Raw genomic sequence first — 18,774 nt, 5'->3', positions numbered from 1 at the left:
CTTGCATTCGAAGTAGGCTGTGCCGGCCTCCAGAACAAAGTTCAGCTATCTGATTACCTGGAGAGGGGATGCTCTGATGGCCAGAGCTTCTGGCTTTCCATCAGACCCACACACAATGTTCACTGGTTGTGGGAGGGTAGAATCCCTGCCCTCAAATCTCTCATCCATCTAAAGAACATGCTTGGAGGGAAATTAAGCAGAAGTAGGGCATTTGCGTGTGTATGCGTCAGAGTTGAGGTGAGTTGGCGGGTGGGGGAGAGGAACATGTGACCCCCTCCCTTAACTTCCCAGAGGGAGGGGAACTATTGGCAATGGCCAGAAACAGGATAGAATTGTCCAAAGGACATGACCTCAGCTACAGGAATCTGAAAATACAAGTCACAGTTCTTATGTAAAAATGGCAAATTTCTTACCAGGAAGGAAAATTAAAAACAAAAAAGAGCTACGAGCACTTTAGCGTGCTTTTCTGGGGATGACCCCTCTGTGGTGGGTCTCAGATGAAGCCTGCCATGACCATATCTGACAGGCTGGTGCCTCCCTAGACACTTCCCTCGCCTTCTATCCTGAGTGTAATCCCAGCGCGCTCCAGAGGTTTGGCCTTTCTGAGAAGTGAGGGCATGACTCAGTCAAGGTTCTATTGTTGTAAGTAATGGAAACTGACTTGAGTTAACTTCAGCAGGGAAGGAAATTCACTGGAAAGAATCTGGTTTATCTCACACAAGACAAGGGCTGCTGGGCCTCCTGAGGCATGGGACCCAGGAGTCAACATTTGCCAAAGTGTGTTCCACGGTTTGCTACTCCTAGCAGATGCCTGAGAAAATAAAACGCTCTGTGATCCAATGAGTTCGGGAAATGCTACTTATCTTTTTTCTCTTAATATGCACGCTGGCATATTAAAGGCTCTGATAAGTCTTGCAGCAAGAAAGCTTATTTAAGTAGACAAGCACTTCCCTAAAATATTTGTGGAATAAGGTATACTTGTTGAGAAGGTGATTAAAGAGGAAGAGTTTCCCACCCTGGCTCTCACCCTGTTGTGATGGGGAGCTGACTTTACTGTGAAGAATATATACTAGAGAGGCTATATGTCTAATGGTTAGGGGCATGGACCACCTGCTTTTGAATCCTGATTTCACCACATGCTAGCTGAATGATCTAGGCAACTTATTTAATATCTCTAGGTCTCAATTTGCTATCTATAAATCAGAGGAATAATAATAATATCTCTTGAGGTTGTAGTAAGGATTAAATGAGCTAATCAAACTATTTGGTTCACAGTAAGTGCGAAAGTATTGAGCTATTATTACGGATTGAATACACACACTCTTTGCTATGAAATTCACAGCACTGGGGGCAGCTCATGTTTAACAATCACTTGTTGGTGTCTACTCCTAATGGACTGGGGACACAGAGATGAGTCTGGTGGTATGTCCCAGCCTTCATGGGGCTCCCAATTCTGTGGGGTAGAACAAGCATGTTAGAGATTATTACAAAGAGGGATGGTAAGAACAGAGTACTATGACAGCCCATAGGAGGAGCACCTAGCCCAGACTCAGGGGCAGGGGTGATAGGGGCATGGGAAGGGTATTGCAGGCTAGCAGCATGAAGGTGCCAGCCAGCTTTGGGCATCCCAGGCAGTCTGGTGTGGCCAGAGAATGAGGTGAGAAGTGATGGTGTTGAAGATGTTGGTAGGGACTATCACAGGGAAGGCCTTGAACACCAGACCAAAGAGTTGGGGTGTTATTCTATGGGGGCTAGGGAGCTAGCAGAGTATTTCTGTCAAGTGAGTGTCATGACAAGTGTGCATTTAGGAAGCTCGCTCTGGCAGTGATAGGACTCACTGGTTGGAGAAACCAAGCCTGGAAGCCAAGAGATTAGGGAGAGCTGGTTACAGAAATCAAACTGGGAGATGGGGAAAGACTTGGCCTGGGTGACTTGATGATGCTGCTAATTGAATTGATGATTGGTACTGGTTTAGATGAAAGTCCTGAGCTTGAATCATGTTGACTTGGAGGATCCTGTGGGCAATCCAAGTCTCAATATTCAACAGGCAGTTGAATATGTGGGCCTGAAGAGATAGATCTGGGAGCCGAGGGTATTTCAATGGTAATTGAGTTCATAAGAGTGGATGGGATTGTTCGGAGAGGGTCAAGATCAAGGCAACCCTGGGTAGCTTGACCCTTCAGGGGAGCAGGGAAGCAAATTCTGCTAAAGAGGTTCTGCAGACACCTAGCAGTCCAGATTTCTTACAGATTCAAATTCTCAGAGGAACTGGTTTCTCTCCTCAAGAGAAACCTCCCCTCTCCTCAAATCCTGTCTGTCTGTCTTGAACCCAGGCTATTATGATTAGGCCCTAGTATGACATAATGGCTTCAGGGCCAAGAGAGGATACCCAAGAGGCCCTGCTCTTTACTGTTACCTTGTCATTGCTACACTTTGCCGCACCCTGTATCAGTTTCCATCTCTACAACAGGGAGAACTGGATTTTGTCAGCTGCTTCCTCCCAAAAGTTGTTACTACAGACACAAGAAGGATGGAGTCAGCAGAGTGACAGCTGAGGAAGTGATGCAGGTTGTCCGCATTTCTGGGGACTTATCCAAACCCTTCTGCACCTTTGGGTGCCTGCACCCGCAGCCACTAATTGGTTGCGGTGAGTGCTAGACTAGCCTGATGAGAGAGGAAGCAAGGAGATTTTAATGCATAGGGTTTAGGGAACACATCCAGGCACTCTGTTCCTTCCTTCTATTGTTCAGCCTGTAGAATAACAGGCACACAGGTGAAATTGTCTTACCTTCATAGGGGTTCACGAGGGTTGGAGCTGACAAACCAGTTTAAATGATAATCAAATGAGCTAATAATGCCCATGTCTTTCCAAAGGGAGAACTAGTACCAATCGGGAGTAGTAGAGGGAGTTACAGGGGAATAGAAAGTCCCTCTTGATACTAAGCATCTTTAGAAGTGATGCCTGGAACAGAATAGGCTCTTGGGCCTGGGTTATTGGGTGACAACTCAATGCTTCCACACTCTCCTCTCTGCACAAAGGGCTAGAAGCCTGAGAACTACATTTCCAGGAATCCATGCAACATAGGTTCCAGGTTAGAATCTTTCCATGAGAAGCAGGTGCATGAGATTCAGAAGTCAGAAAAGAAGACGAAGCCATATGGGAGGTGGCTCCTGCCAGCCCTGGAGTTACTCACCTTCAGCTGTGGTGAGTAGAGTGGTGGGCTTTGGCAGATGGCAGATTTTAAAACAACCTCAAAATTTTCCTGAAGCAACAGTGTTGGGGGCATCTGTGATCCTTGCAGGAGCTGCTGCAGATCCTGCAACTTTTTTACTTTCTGAAAATTTATAGAGAACCTTTATTATATAAATATCCAATGACCTTCCTTTTTCAGCTATTCCAAAATTTCTGTTAAGTGCTGTATAACATTTGCTGTATACCAAATCACCCAAAACCTAGTTGCTTAAAGCAACAATTATATATTTAGTTCACAATGCTGTGGATCAGAATTTGTGCTAGGCACAGGTGAGTGGTTCTTCTGGTCTTGGTTGGACTCACTAATGCATTTTACAAGAATAGGCCAAATTCAAATTTATATCACATGGATACAGGGAAGAGAATCATCAGGGCCAATTTTACAGTCTACCACAGCATCTATTTCTTGTATTAAATAACTTTTCTGCTTCAAAGACCCAGAGAGTTTTTATTTCCCTGAGCAAACCTTGAAGATGTAACATCACTCTGTATTTCTGGTCTTGGTTGGGCTCACTAATGCACAAAGGCTCACTAAAGAGGCAGGTATTGAGACTTGGATTAAGTAGTGGGCTGAGGGTTAAGGATTTGGGTTTAAGTCCTGGACTGTGCCACTTCTTGCAAGTCAACCTTGGGCCAGTCTCTTCAGAGTCTTGAACCCTTCTCTCTCAAACGGACATGGTTAAACTTATGTGCAGCCATCAAGTAAAACAATGGTTGTAAAGTAAGTTTGAATAGATTAGTGATCATATCCTGCATTTGAATAACACCACGCTGTGAAACCTTCCCACCTGGGGACTGCTGGAGCAGGGGCCAGAGGGCAGGGGCTGCTCTGGTGGGATAGAAGTCAGAAAGATGTTGGTCACTTGCTTTTCTCCCCTCTCGGATTCCTTGGTGTATTTTGGGGCTTAGAAGTAAAGAATGAATGGCCAGCCAAATCTTCCATTTGCAGCCTCTGTGTTGGAATTAAGCCAGAGTTTGGAAAAGCCCTAGAACTGCTGAAGCCAGGACAAACTCCAGGGCTGGCAGGAGCCACCTCCCATCCACTGCTCCCATCTGCCCTCTTGGCTCCTGGTGCAGTGAGGCCCTGCTTGTCCTGGCCCATCCTCTCCCCAGGCCTCATGTGCTCAGCTGCTTGAAAGACCACTCCTCAGCTCCTTATTAGTCCCAACTCAAGCTGGACATGATTCACAGGGATAATGAGCTCATAAATAAATTCCTGCTGCATCAGCTCATGGAGCTGAAGGTTAGGCTAGGGATGTGGGCCAGGGCAGGCAGAGGGAACCAGGCCCAGAGATTCAAATGTCCCCTGTGTTTTCTCCAGGGGATATATAAGGAGGGTGATGAAAACTTAAGAGATCCTGTGAATCCATCACTGGAATGTTGCACAGTGGGCTGGTTATGCTCTCAGTGCAGAGATCCTGGATCCATAATCCCATACTCTACTCTGCTTTCAGAATCCAGTTCTGCTAGAGATAGATTTTTGGGAGGCCAATGGCCAGTGGCTGTGTGTTCAGCAGAGCAGAACCAGGGCAGCAAGCTCTGTGAAGAGCTGAGCTAGCTGCTGAGGAATAGGGGATGTGTTCACATTTGTTGGGGTTTACCAGTAGAGAGAGGTCACAGGGAAATAATAAAAAAAAAGTTCAGCACAATCCCAAAATAAAATGAGAGGTCCTAGAAAGACATGCACTTCCTATTAGTGGAAATGTGCAAGAAGAGGCAGGAAACTCCTTATAAGCATCGATGTGGGAGAGTGTGAGACAGTAGCTGAGGGTTGATGAAACGCCTTTTGAGGCCCCTTTAAGCTCCCTGTGTCTACAAGCTGTGTGGAAGGCAATCTGCCTTGGTGTTTGGCTATGCCTGCTTCTGCTTAAAACCTACCAGTGGCTTTTCATCACACTTAGACTAAAATCACGAAGGCTGGGCGTGGTGGCTCATGCCTGTAATCCCAGCACTTTGGGAGGCCGAGGCAGGCGGATCACAAGGTCAGGAGTTCAAGACCAGCCTGGCCAACATAGTGAAACCCTGTCTCTACTAAAAATACAAAAAATTAGCCGGGCATGGTGGCGGCCACCTGTAATTCCAGCTACTCAGGAGGCTGAGGCAGGAGAATTACTTGAACCCGGGAGGTGCAGGTTTCAGTGAGCGGAGATTGCACCACTGCACTCCAGCCTGGGTGACAGTGCGATACTCTGTCTCAAAAAAAATAAAAAAATAAATAAAATCAAGAAAAATTTTCCCAAGTCAGTAGTCACTTCTGTATTATTTCAGACTATTCTCCCCATTGTTCACTGTGCTCAATGCCACCTACCTTTTTCTCACCTTTAAACTTGGCCTCTAGTTGGGATAGACTGGGCTGTGCTGCAGTAACATACAAACCCTGGAATCTCAGTGGATCAGCTCCTTATGTGTTTGATTCTTCTTTATGGACTATTCATATGGGCTGGCAGGTCTGTTCTCTGCCTAGTGACTCAGGAATCCAGGTTCCCTCCATTTTATGATGCTGCTGCCCCAAAGCGTGGCATCCAATGTGGCCCTGGTGGGAAATTTATTTGGCCCAGCATTGACACTTGTCACTTATGCTCACAGTCTGTTGGCTAGAACTAGTCACACAGCTCAAGCACAAATGCAGGGGAGGCTGGGCATTGGAGGGGAGCACATGGATATTGGGTGGGCACTCATGGTCTGGGCATGTATCTGTCAGGGTTCCAAATTGCAAGCAATGGAGAGTGACTTCAGGTGTTTCAAGCAGAAAATAAATTTACTAAAACAATATTATGGAGTTTACTGAATCTCCTAAAAAGCCAGAAGACTAAGATTAAAGGTGATGTAGCTAGAAATAGCATCCCCAATCATGCTGTAGAGCAGCTCTGAGATGTTGCTCCTGGGCGCAGACACCATGACCATCCCTGCCAACAGTGCTGGCACTGAACATGGACTCTGCCACATAGCCATAGCCATAGCTGCCCCAGAGACTGGATATGGTTACTGCATTAAGGACACCCTTGTCAGCCTGCAGCCTGTACAGCCCCAGCTCTTTTGTGTCACTCACTTCTGACTCAAGGTCTAGGATCAGCATATCTGATTGAGGAGCCTAAATGAGCCATGTGCTAGCTGCAAGGGAGGCTGACTGTATTAGTCTGTTCTCACACTGATAATAAAGACATACCCAAGACTGGGTAATTATAAAAGAAAAAGAGGTTCCTTTTCTTTTTAGAAGAACACTGGACTCATAGTCTCACATGGCTGGGGAGGCCTCACAATCATGGAAGGCAAAGAAAGAGCAAAGATACATCTTACATGGCAGCTGGCAAGAGAGCTTGTGCAGGGGAGCTCCCATTTATAAAACCATCAGATCCCATGAGACTTATTAACTATCACAAGAACAGCATGGGAAAGACCTGCCCCCATGATTCAATTACCTCCCCACGGGTACCTCCCATGATACAAGGGGATTATGGGAGCTACAATTCAAGATGAGATTTGGGTGGGGACACAGCCAAACCGTATCACTGACAAAACAAATATCTGGCATTTTACCTCCTATGGAAGGCCCTGGTTTTCAAGGGGAGCCTCAAATGAGAGTGATGAATATTCACTGCATTATCTCAGGGCCTTTGCACTGGCCGCCTCCTCTGTCTACAGGTATTTCCCCAGATGTTCTCAAAGCTGGCTCTTTCTCTGCTCAAACACCAGCTCTGACAAGCAAATCTAATGCAGTCCCCATGAGGCAATCACATCCACCTGACTTGTTTTCTTCACAGCACCTGTCCCTACCTTGTCCATTCATTTGTTTACTGATTTAATTTCTGTCTACCTGTAAGGGGTAACAAGCACAGGCCATCGTAGGAGACAGGTTCAAACCCCGGCCCTGCCATTTACTAGCTGTGTGACCTTGGGCAGCTTACTTATTTGCCTTTGCGGCGCCTGCAGTTTCCACATCCAGCGGTGGTGTGTGCATGTGTCTCGGGGAGCAGGTTCAGGCTGACTCAACATCTGCCCTGTGCTGGCCACTGTGCTAGGCCTCTGCTTCTGTAATCTCATTAATCCCCAGCACATCATTGTGAAATGCCCCTTATTTGTGTCCTGGTTTCCCTCAGGCGGTGAGAGGTAATGTACAGGCTCAAGTCCACACCACGGGAAGCAGTGCAAAGCCTGTGTACTTCCTGCAGTTATCACACAGCAACCCCCTTCAGACTCCAGGCCTCTGTGTTTGGGGGTGTAAGGGACTGTTTCTCTAGTTGGTGAGATTATTAAATAACCTCCAGGGAGTATTCCTGTTGTAGCGGGCTGAGAATCCCTTCCTAACCTCTAACCTTTGTCTCTGGCTGTAATTTTATCCCAGAGAGAAGGGGTGTGGCACATGGGCCTAGGGCCGAGTGTGAGCCCAGGTGATAGAAGAAGGCAGTTACACCCCAAAGGCTCACTCTACCCTTGGAGCAGTCAGATCTGGGGCAGGCATTTAAGAATTCAGGCACAAAGGAGAGGCCAAGGGCCCACAACAGGGAGGCAGGCATCCCTGGCTTCCAGGAACACATGGAGCGAGACACAGTCCCTCCTCCTGTATCCTTGTTCCTTGGCTGAGATAGCACATGGAAGAGGGGGTGTCTCCAGGCCCAAAGAGGAAGCCTGAAGGTTGTGTGGAGGTGGCCACCTGGGAGTCTGGTGGAGGGCTCTTTTCTTTGACTATGTAGATCTTATGTACTTTCCTCGATGACAGGCTGGATTTGACCTTCTGGTCATAGTTGGGGGACTTTTACTCTAGATCATCTCTAAGGACTCTTCCAGCTTTGACCTCCCACCTGGGTACGGAAAGAGACTGAGGCTCTGACAGGTGAAGTAGGTTTGCCCCGGTTTGCAAATGTGGCTGGAAGGGAGGTAGGGACAGGCTTTATTCATTTCTGATCTCTCAGGGATCTCTGAGAGCCTGGCACAGAGCAGGTGCTCAGAGAGCCTTTGGTGAATGAATGAATGAATGAATGAATGGGTCCTGAACTTGGGTAACAAGAATATGGCAGGGATTATGTATTTCTGTTGATGGGTGTTGCGAACCCGTAAGGACAGGAAGGGAGGAGTGCTGAGGCCGACAGTGAGAGAAGATGGAGTTTCCGGCACTCTGGGGCCGTTCACTGCAGTATCACAGCAAACAGCAATCATGTGCCCTGGACGGGCATTCCTTTGTTACCGAGAGGCACAGGAAAGAATGGTAACACAGTGGCTGGTCATCAGAAAGAGATGCAAGGATGCTGAGTGTATAAAGCTGCAGGATGCATTGCATTATGCATGCCTGAGTCCTGTAGCTTGCTTTGTAAAGCACAGTGCTTATTTTAATAAGTGACAATCTTTAATGCAGTGGGGGGAAAATCACAGCTTTGTGGATGTCTCATTGTTCTCAGAAGTGATGCTTAGCTTCAAGAAACACCAAGTTGGATGGGCAGCTAGGCAGGGACTTTGATGTCCTTCTGGTTTGCTTTCTGGGGCAGGAAAAGGATGAGTTCTCCTAGTGTCTTGTACACATCAGATGCTCAGTCAAAGTCTGATAAATAAATGGTTCTCTCCCTACATCTGATATAGTGCTGTCTTATAGTAGAAAACTTAAGGAACATGTGACTACATTCACCCATTCATCTCCTAGTTGCTTGCTGACATTTGAAATTTATTTGCAGACTCACGTGTAGTGGTGATAGATAAGGCTTCATGTGCGGGCTTGGGCCCTGATGAGAACTCCCACCGTGGCTCATATGGTGTGCACGTGACTCCACTGTGCTGGGGTGCTTTCAGAGATGAGCCAGGACAAAAGAATGGGGATGGTGGCTGGGTGGGGAGTGGGGAGTTAGGAGTGGGGGAGTGTAGTGTTATGTCCTGAGAATTAACCTGGGGGATGGAGAACAACTCTCTCTGTTTCACAGTGTCTCAGAAAAGAGACCTCAGGGATATTCAATTTCTCCTTTTCCTACAAATTGCTAGCAGCAGAATCAACCTGAAGTTCTAACTACCCTGGTCATATATTTGGCTGGCCATGGCTGATGCAGCAGAAAGTGTAGAGCAGGAGTACTTGGCTGAGGTGTAGCCACACATGTCCTCTCATGGCGGGTGTTGGTGGACCCTTGAGTACAGATGTGGCCCTCTACCAATCTAGGGGTATAAAGGCAGCTGGTGTCTAAGCCCCTTTGACCTGGTGGTCTCCTTACTTCATGCAAGCTGCCTGGCCCACTGGACTTTGCTCATACCTCCTGAGAACAAGGTCATCGCTAGGGGACTGTGTCTACCCCCTTGCAGGCTCATCTTGTGTCCATCCCTGACACTGCTTGTTTTCTGAGCACTTCCTTGAGACATGGCTGAGGCATAGTGTTCACAAGCCTTCCAAGCAGACCCAGCCCTTGGGGATCTGGCCCAGTTCAAACCTATTCCTAGAAAACCCAGAATTGGATCTCTGTGGCCACAATATTGAAGACTAGTTTTTCATGAAAAGGATGACCCTGATTGTTTTATTAAAGTACTGAAAGACATATGAACATAAATGTCTTTTTAAGTTGATGTATAATAATCATACATATGAACTCATTTATGCCTGAGGTTGCAATTTTTTTAATTTTTGCAAACAGACCTTCGCGATGACCTTGAGCATTAGGACATAAATAACTCCCGCATGCTTAGTGTTCCATTATTGGTATGCTAAACATAAATGGGCTAGCCCCATTTATGGAGTACATGTGATATTTTGATACATGGATACAATGTATAATGATCAAATCAGGGTATTTAGGATATCTATTGCCTCAAATATTTATCTTTTTTTTGTTGGGAACATTTCAAATCTTCTCTTATAGCTATTTTGAGATATACGTTAAATAATTGCTAATTCTAGTCACCTTACTGAGTCATTGAACACTAGAACTTACTTCCTCTAACTGTATGTTTGTATCCATTTTCCAACATCTCTTTATTCCCTCTTTACCCTTCCCAGCCTCTGGTAGCTATCATTCTAAGCTCCGCTTCCATGAGATCAACTTTTTTAGCTCTCACATATGAATAAGAACATGTGGTATTTTTCTTTTTGTGCCTGGCTTGTTTCACTAACATAATCACCTCCAGTTCCATCCATAATCCTGAAAATATGATTTCATTCATTTTTATGGCCAAATAGTATTCCATTGTGTATATATGCCACATTTTCTTTATCCGTTTGTCCGTTGATGGACACTTATGTTTATTCCGTATCTTGGCTCTTGTGAATAATGCTCCACTAAACATGGGGGTGCAGGTATCCCTTTGATGTACTGATTTCCTTTCCTTTGGACAAATGCTCAGTACTAGGATTGTGAAATTGTATGGTAGATATAATTTTAGTTTTCTGAGGAAACTTACTGTTTCCCATAATGGCTGTATGAGTGTATTAGTTTATATTCCCACCAACAGTGTGTAAGAGTTCCCTTTTCTTTGCATCCTTGGTAGTAATTTTTTTATTATAGCCATTCTAATTAGGATGAGATGATATTTTATTGTGGTTTTGATTTGCATTTCCCTGATGATTAGTGATGTTGAACATTTTTTCATATACCTATTGGCCACTTGTATGTTTTCCTTTGAGAAATGTTTATTCATGTCCTTTGCCCACTTTTTAATGGGATTATTTGTTTTGATGTTGAGTTGTTTGAGATCCTTTTATATTCTGGATATTAGTCCCTTGTTGGATGAATAGTTGTAAATATTTTCTCCCATTCTATAAGTTATCTGTTCAATCTCTTGATTGTTTCCTTTGGTGTCCAGAAGCTTTTTAGCTTAGTGTAGTCCTATTTGTCTACTTTCGTTTTTGTTGCCTGTGCCTTTGAAGTCTTAGACATAAGGTCTTTGTTAGACCAATGTTCTGAAGTGTTTCCTCTTTGTTTTCTTCTAGTATCTTGTAGTTTTGAGTCTTATATTTAGGTCTTCAATTCATCTTGAGTTGATTTTTGTATATGGTGAGAGATATGGGTCTAATTTCATTCTTCTGCACATGGATATCCAGTTTTCCCAACACCATTCATTGAAGAGAGTGCCCTTTCCCCAAGGTATGTTCTTAGTGCCTTTGTTGAAAATCAGTTGGCTGTAAATACATGGATTTATTTCTGAATTCTCCATTCTGTTCCATTGCTCTATATATCTGTTTTTATACCCATATCATTCCGGTTTGGTTACCATAGCCTAATAACATATTTTGATGTCAGGAAGTATAATGCCTCCAGCTTTGTTCTTTTTGCTCGGTATTGCTTTGGCTATTTGGGGTCTTTTGTGGTTCCATAGGAATTTTGGTGTTTTATGAAAACTTCTGTAAAGAATGTCATTGACATTTTGATAGGAATTGCATTGAGTCTGAAGATTGCTTTGCGTTGTGTGGCCATTTTAACAATATTAATTCTTCTGATCCATGAGCATGGGATATCTTTCCGTTTGTTTGTTTTCTCTTCAATTTCTTTTATCAGTATTTTGTAGCTTTCATTGTAGAGGCTTTCACCTCCTGAGTTAAATTTATTCCTAGGGATTTTATCCTTTTTTGTAGTTATTGTAAATGGGATTGTTTTCCTGATTTCTTTTTTCAGCTAGTTTACTAGCGTGTAGAAAAAAACTAATTTTTTTTTGACTTTTGAATGTTGATTTTGTATCCCACAACTTTACTAAATTTGTTCGTCTAGTCTAAGAGTTTTTTTTGGTGGAGTATTTAGTATTTTTTAGGTATAAGATCATATTATCTGCAAAGAGAGAAAATATGACTTTCTCTTTTCTAACTTGAATGCCTTTCACTTCTTTTTCTGGCCTGATTGCTTTGGTTAGGACTTCCAGTACTGTATTGAATAAGAGTGGTAAAAGTGGGCATCTTTGTCTTGTTCCAGTTCTTAGAGGAAAAGCTTTCAGCTTTTCCCCATTTAGTGTGTTAGGTTAGAGTTTGTCATGTGTGGCCTTTTTTATGTTGAGGTATGTTCCTTCTGTGCTTAGTTTGTTGAGTTATCATGAAGGGATGCTAAATTTTATCAAATTTTTTTGCACTTACTGAGATATCATATGGTTTTTGCCTTCATTTTGTTAATGTAATGTATCACATTTATTGATTTGCATATGTGGATTTGCATCCCTGGGCTAAATCTCACTTGATCATAGTGTGTTATCTTTTTAATGTGTTGTAGGATTCAGTTTGTTAGCATTTTGTTCAGAATTTTTGCATCTATTTTCGTCAGGGATATTCGTCTGTAGTTTTCTTTTTTTGTTGTGTTCTTGTCTGATTTTGATAGCAGGGTAATGCTGGCCTGATAGAATAAGTTAGAAAGAATTTACTCCTCTTCAATTTTTTGGAATAGCTTCAGAAGAATTTGTGTTAGTTTTTTAAAAGTTTGGTAGAATTCAGCAGTAAAGCTACTTCAGCTTTTCTTTGTTGGGAGACTTTTCATTACTAATTCAATCTTATTACTCATTATTGGTCTGCTCAGGTTTTCTATTTCTTCCTGATTCAATCTTGGTAGGTTTTATGTGTCCAAGGATTTAACCATTTCCTCTAGGTTCCCCAGTTTGTTAGCGTAAAGTTGTTCCTGATAGTCTCTAATAATCCTTTGTATTTCTGTGGTATCATGTTGTAATATCTTATTTGTTGCTGATTTTATATATTTGGGTCATTTCTCTTTTTTCCTTGGTTAGTTGCACTGGTGGTTTATTGATTTTGCTTGCCATTTTATAAAACCAACTTTTTTTCATTGATTTTTTGTATTGTTTTATAGGTCTCTATTTCATTTAGCTGCTTTGATCTTTATTATCTCTTTCCTTCTGCTAATTTTGTGCTTTATTTGTTCTTGCTTTTCTAGTTCCTCAAGGTGCATCATTAGTTGCTTATTTGAAGTCTTTCTACTTTTTTTGATGTAGGCATTTATTGTTATAAATGTCCCTCTTAGCACTGCTTTTGCTGTATCCCATAGGTTTTGGTATGTTGTGTTTTTATTTTCATTTGTTTCAAAAAATTTTTAAATTTTCTTCTTAATTTTTTCATTGGTCCATTGGTTGTTCAGGAGCATGTTGTTTAATTTCCAAGTATTTTTATAGTTTCTAAAGTTTCTTTTTGTTATCGATTTCTAGTTTTATTCCATTGTTGTCTGAGAAGATACCTGATGTAATTTTGATTTTTAAAAATTTGTTGAGACTTGTTTTGTGTTCTTACCTATGGTCTATCCTAGAGAATGTTCCATGTGCTGATGAGAAAAACGTGTATTCTGCCATTGTTGGATGAAATGTTCTGTAAATGTCTGTTGGGTTCATTTGGCCTAAAGTGCAGTTTAAATCCAATATTTCTTTGATGATTTTCAGTCTAGATGATCCCTATAAAACTGAGAGTGAGGTGTTCAAGTCCTCAACTATTATTATTTGTAGTAATACTGCTCTGGTGTTGGGTGTATATATATTTATAATTGTTACAGATTCTTGCTGAATTGATCACTTTATCATCATATAATGATCTTTAAGTCAAAAATGATAAAAAGAGACAAAGATCATTAGTCTGTTTTATCTAACTACTCTTGCACACTTTTGATTTCCATTTGTGTGGAATATATTTTTTTCATCTCTTCACTTTCAGTTTGTGTGTATCTTTACAAGTGAAGTGAATTTCTTGTAGCAAGTACATAGTTGGTTCATGTTTCTTTTTTCCCCTTTAGCCAGTCTATATCTTTGAAGTAGGGAATTTAATCTATTTACATTTAAGGTTATTATTGACAGGTGAGGATGTATTCAAGTCATTTTGTTAATTGTTTTCTCATTATTTTATATATCCTTTGTTAGTTTCTTCCTCTCATTGTTTTTTTGCAGTTTGGTGGTTTTCTGTAGTGGTAATATTTGACTCATTTCTCTTTCTCGTTTTGTCACTTTTATATATGCTCTACAAATGAGTTTTATACTTTTGTGTGTTTTTATGGTGGTAGGTACTGTTCTTTTCCTTCTAGATGTAGGGCTTCCTTGAGCATTTCTTATAGGCCTGGTCTAGTGGTGATAAATTCCCTCAGTTTTTCTTGTCTAGGAAAGATTTTATTTCTCCTTCATGTTTGAAGGATAGCTTTGCTTGTTAAAGTATTCTTGGCTGGCAGTTTTTTTTTTTCTTTCAGCTCTTTGAATATGTCATTTTATTCTCTCCCGTTCTGTAAGGTTTTGGCTAAGAAATCCACTGTTAGTTGAATTGGACTTCCTTATATGTGACTTGACTCTTTTGCTGTTTTTTAGAATTCTCTTTTTTATCTTCGACTTTTGATGGTTTGGCTATAATATGCTTTGGAGAAGACTTTTTGAGTTTAATCTTTTTGGAGATTTTTGAGCTTCCTGTATCTGTCTATATTTCTTGTAAGACATGGGAAATTTTCAGCTATTATTTCATTAAATAGGTTTTCTATACTATTGCCCATATCTTCTCCAGTAAATCCTAAAATTTGACTATATGATCACTTTATGGTGTCCTATATATCATGTAGGTTTTTTCATTCTTTTTTCTTTTCTTGTTTTGTCTGACTGGGTTATTTCAACATTCTTTTGCTTAATCTAGCCTATTGTTTTAACTCTCAATTGTTTTTAAATTTTATTTATTGAATTTTTCATTTTCAGAATTTCTTTTTTTTTAAATTATGCTTATGTCTTTGTTGAACTTCTCATTCAGATCATAAATTGTTTTTCTGACTTATATGTATTGCTTCTCTGTGTTCTCTTATATCTCACCGAATTTCTTAAATATAATTATTTTAAATTCTTTTTCAGGTGTTTTATAGATTTCCTTTTTATTGGGAACTATTACTAGAGGCTTATTGTATTCCTTTGGAGGTGTCATTTTCCTTGCATTTTCATGTGTTTTTACATTGATATGTGCACATTTAATTTAATAATTACATCTTCCAATTTTATAGATTGGCTTTTGTAGGAAAAGACTTTTTTTCCATAGGTGTATCTATAGTGTTGGTTGGGTAGGGTGTTTTGGCTTTGATTCTGGATAGTTGCAGTAGTGTGGTCTTTGTATGATTTCTTCATCTGTAATCAGCATCAGTGGTGTTTGTGAGTTCCTCGGTGGCTTAGGCAGTGGTCATTAGTAGGGGCTGTGGCAAGACTTTACTAGGGACAGGGATGCTAGGCAGGCCAGTCCTTTGGTACCCAGTGGTGGTGGCAGCAGGCTGAGCATGCTGGTCCTCAGGCCCCTGATAGTGTATGTGGGTGCTGTTGGTCGTGGGTCCAAGTGGGCCAGTCCTTAGGCCACCAGGCAGCTTGTTTGGATGCCAGAATTGGCAGCAGTGGGCCAAGTATGTGGGCATGTCTTTGAGCCCCTGGTTGGTGTGTGTAGTATTTATTTGTGGTGGCAGCAGTGGTGGAGGGCCAACTCTTGGGCCTCCAAGCAGCATGTGCAGGCATGAGCAGTGGTGGGCAGGTGGGTGCCAGTGGTGGTGGCAGAGGCAGACTAGATACACTAGTCCCTGGACTCCAGAGAGGCACACATGGGTGCTGGTGGCTGGCAGGATGGGCCTATCCCCAGGCCTCCAGTCAGTGCATTCAGGTAGTTGAGGTGGTCAGGACGGACCTGTCTTCAGGTCCCTGGAAGGTGTGTATGTGGGCACTGGGAATGGTGGGTCAATCCCCAGATGCCCAGATGGTGTGTTTATATGTTAGCGGTGGTGGCAGTGGGTGGGTCAAGCTTGTTGTCAGCTACTAGAGAGTGTGTGCTGGAGCAGACAGGATGGATCAATCCCCAGGATCCAAGACAACCCATGGGGGTGCTGATGGCAGTAGCAGGCAGGGTGAGTCAATTCAGCAGGTGGGGCAGGCCTGTCCTTAGGACCCTGGAAGGTGTGCAAGAGTGCCAGTGGTGGCAGGTGAGGTGGACTGATTCCTAGGACCTTAGGTAGTGTACACAGATACTGGCAGTGGTGGCAGTGAGTGTCATGGGGTTGTCCTCAGTCCCTAAATGGCATATGCAAATGCCAGTGATGGCAGTGGCGGGTGAGGACAGCCTGTCCTCAGGCCCTAGGGTGGCAGCCAGATGTCCCAATCCCTAGACCCCCTGAAGACACATGCAGCTAGCTGCCCAGTAGTTTTGCCACTGGAGTGGTCGGGGGTGCTGTCAGGGATATCAGCCCCAGGCGGTTGGCTCTTAGGAGCATGTGCTTCAGCTCCCTTTGTCTCAGGGGAAGCCTCCCTGGGGCGCTGCACCACTCATTCCCTGGGGTGTAGCACACTGTGTGGGCTGGAATGCTGGAGACCTGGCAGGAGTGGCCAGGTCCTGGCATCACAACGCTGCAGGTCTCTGGATGGATGTGTGAAGGATGTCAGTGGGGCTCCAGGGATATGGAGATGCAGGGGATGTTGGGCCCCAGGACAGGATGCAGTCTAGTGGGTGCTAGGATCTCAACATGGCGCTGTGCTGCAGCTGATTGCATCTCGGGGATGTGTGGCACCCAGCATGAGCTGTCTTTCTGGAACAAAACCTTCACACAGATTCCACACAGCTCCCTCTACTCGTCTCAGGGCCCACGAAGGCCAAGGGGCTCTCCTGTGGCTAGGATTGCAGGAGTCCATGATGTGGGCTACTGGGATCTCTCCTTACCTTTTCCTTGCAGTGGGGAGTTTATCCAGGCTCTGAGCTGATCCTGGCCAGGCCAGCTGCTTCACTTCCTTCTTCTTCCACGCCTCTGCGGCTCCCTGCTGCCTCCCTGCTGAATCCCACCATTCTCTCTTAGACACGTGAGTCCACCTGTAGTTATCTCCTCCGGTGCCAGGCACCTCTATTCAGACATTCTGAAGCCCTCTTGGTAAATGACTTGCTGAAGTATATGTTGGGCTTAATCCCAGCTCTGCCCCTAATTAGCTGTGTGGCCTTGGACAAGTCACCCCTCTTTCCCTAACCCCATCCTTGAAATCACAGCAGTTTACCACTGGAAGCATAGCTTCCATAGAGTCCACAGACCTGAATGTGAAATCTGCCTCTTCCATCTCTGAGATGCAGTGCTCTGAGCAGGATTTTTGGTTATTTTTGTGTGCATTTGATTTGTGTGTGTGTACTTTTCTTTTCTTTTCTTTTTTTTTGAGACAGAGTCTCATTCTGTCACCCAGGCTGGAGTGCAGTGGCGTGATCTTGGCTCACTGTAACCTCCACCTCCTGGGTTCAAGGGTGTCTTGTTCCTCAGCCTCCTGAGCAGCTGGGACTACAGGTGCACACCACTACACCCAGCTAAGTTTTGTATTTTCGGTAGAGATGGCGTTTCACCATGTTGGCCAGGCTGGTCTCAAGCTCCTGGCCTCCAGTGATCCGCCTGCCTTGGCCTCCTAAAGTGCTGAGATCACGGGCATGAGCCACTGCACCTGGCCATGTGTATAAGTTTTAAGTTCTCTACTCCTCTTGGTTTTCGTTAAGTATAAAATGGCAGTGGTAAGTGCCCACTTAGAGTCTGTCAGGACCACACAAGTATATTGTAGCAATAATAGCAAACATTTATTGTCTACTCTGTTGTCCTGGCTGTGTTTTGCAGGTGCTGCTCCTCTCAATCTTTAAATCAGGCTGGTAATAGCATCTCTCATTTTTTAGATCAAAACCTAAAAAGGTGGGAATGAAAGAAGCTCCTAACCCTCCTGGCTTTTTTCCCAAAGCCAGGAGGCAGCTCCTGAATGGTGGATTTTGGACTACTGGTGAGGCTGTCAGCAAATGGTCTGGCCCAGAGAAATGCTCAAGAGTAGGATGAAAAGACCGTGGGCTTCTTCCTCTGCAAAAGGAAAGGTTTGGGACTGATGGATGCTGAAAAGTCTAGATCTTCATAATCCTCAACAGCTTCACTGCCACTGCACACACAAAATGAGTGTGCCCTATATTTCCAGCCCTCTGATGAATACGAAAAGAGCCTGAAGAACTCATCTTCCTGGTTGCAAAGTACTTTAAAATATATAATCCCTCAATCTTAAACATACACATTTTATTGCTTTTTATTATACAATAATACATATTTACTATTGAAAATACAGATAAGAAAAAAGAAAATGGTTCATAATAATACTACCCAGCTTTAAAAAATACCATTCAGCCTTATGTTGAAGAATCTGACTCTTTTCCTATGCAAGCATGTATTTCAAGCAAAACTGGACACTTCATGTGTACTTTGTTTTGTAATCTTTTTTTCCCCAAATTAATATATAATCAATATCTTTTTGTATCAATCTTCAATCCTTTCTTCTGTCACTTATTTTTAATGGTTAACAGTCATCTACTATATGGATATTCTGTAATTTATTAAAGTGATCCCTCATTCTTGAATACTGAAGTTGTTGATAAGAAAGTTGCAATCTTGTTGAGAAGACCAAGCCTGTGAGGAATAGTTCCACGAAATTACAATTGGAACTTGCTATGTGCTGAGTGGCAGAAATGCAATAGAGTTCTGAATGGAAGGAGTGGTTTTGGAATGAAGGGTGGTGGGGAGGCTTTAAAGAGTACGTAGGGTTGGAGCCAAGCTTTGAGAGAGGGGCTGGATTTCCACAGGTTAAGAGATTGTATT

The 18,774-nt window shown here is 43.2% G+C and overlaps 1 long non-coding RNA gene across 1 annotated transcript in view; it reads left to right on the top strand.

Annotated features, from left to right (window-relative positions):
- The window catches only part of LOC109028494 (uncharacterized), a 151,986-nt gene extending 133,452 nt beyond the window's left edge, over positions 1-18,534 (top strand). Inside the window, exons 8-9 of the long non-coding RNA XR_010135173.1 lie at positions 16,852-16,975; positions 17,817-18,534. This is a non-coding gene — a long non-coding RNA (uncharacterized lncRNA). The remainder of the gene's footprint in view (positions 1-16,851; positions 16,976-17,816) is intronic.
- Positions 18,535-18,774: the final 240 nt, after the last annotated feature.

This window comes from Gorilla gorilla, chromosome 8 (genome assembly GCF_029281585.2).
Source record: "Gorilla gorilla gorilla isolate KB3781 chromosome 8, NHGRI_mGorGor1-v2.1_pri, whole genome shotgun sequence".
In the NCBI taxonomy this organism is placed as follows: Eukaryota; Metazoa; Chordata; class Mammalia; order Primates; family Hominidae; genus Gorilla; species Gorilla gorilla.
The sequence above is the reverse complement of the archived record's forward strand: the minus strand, read 5'-3'. Positions and strand labels throughout refer to the sequence as shown.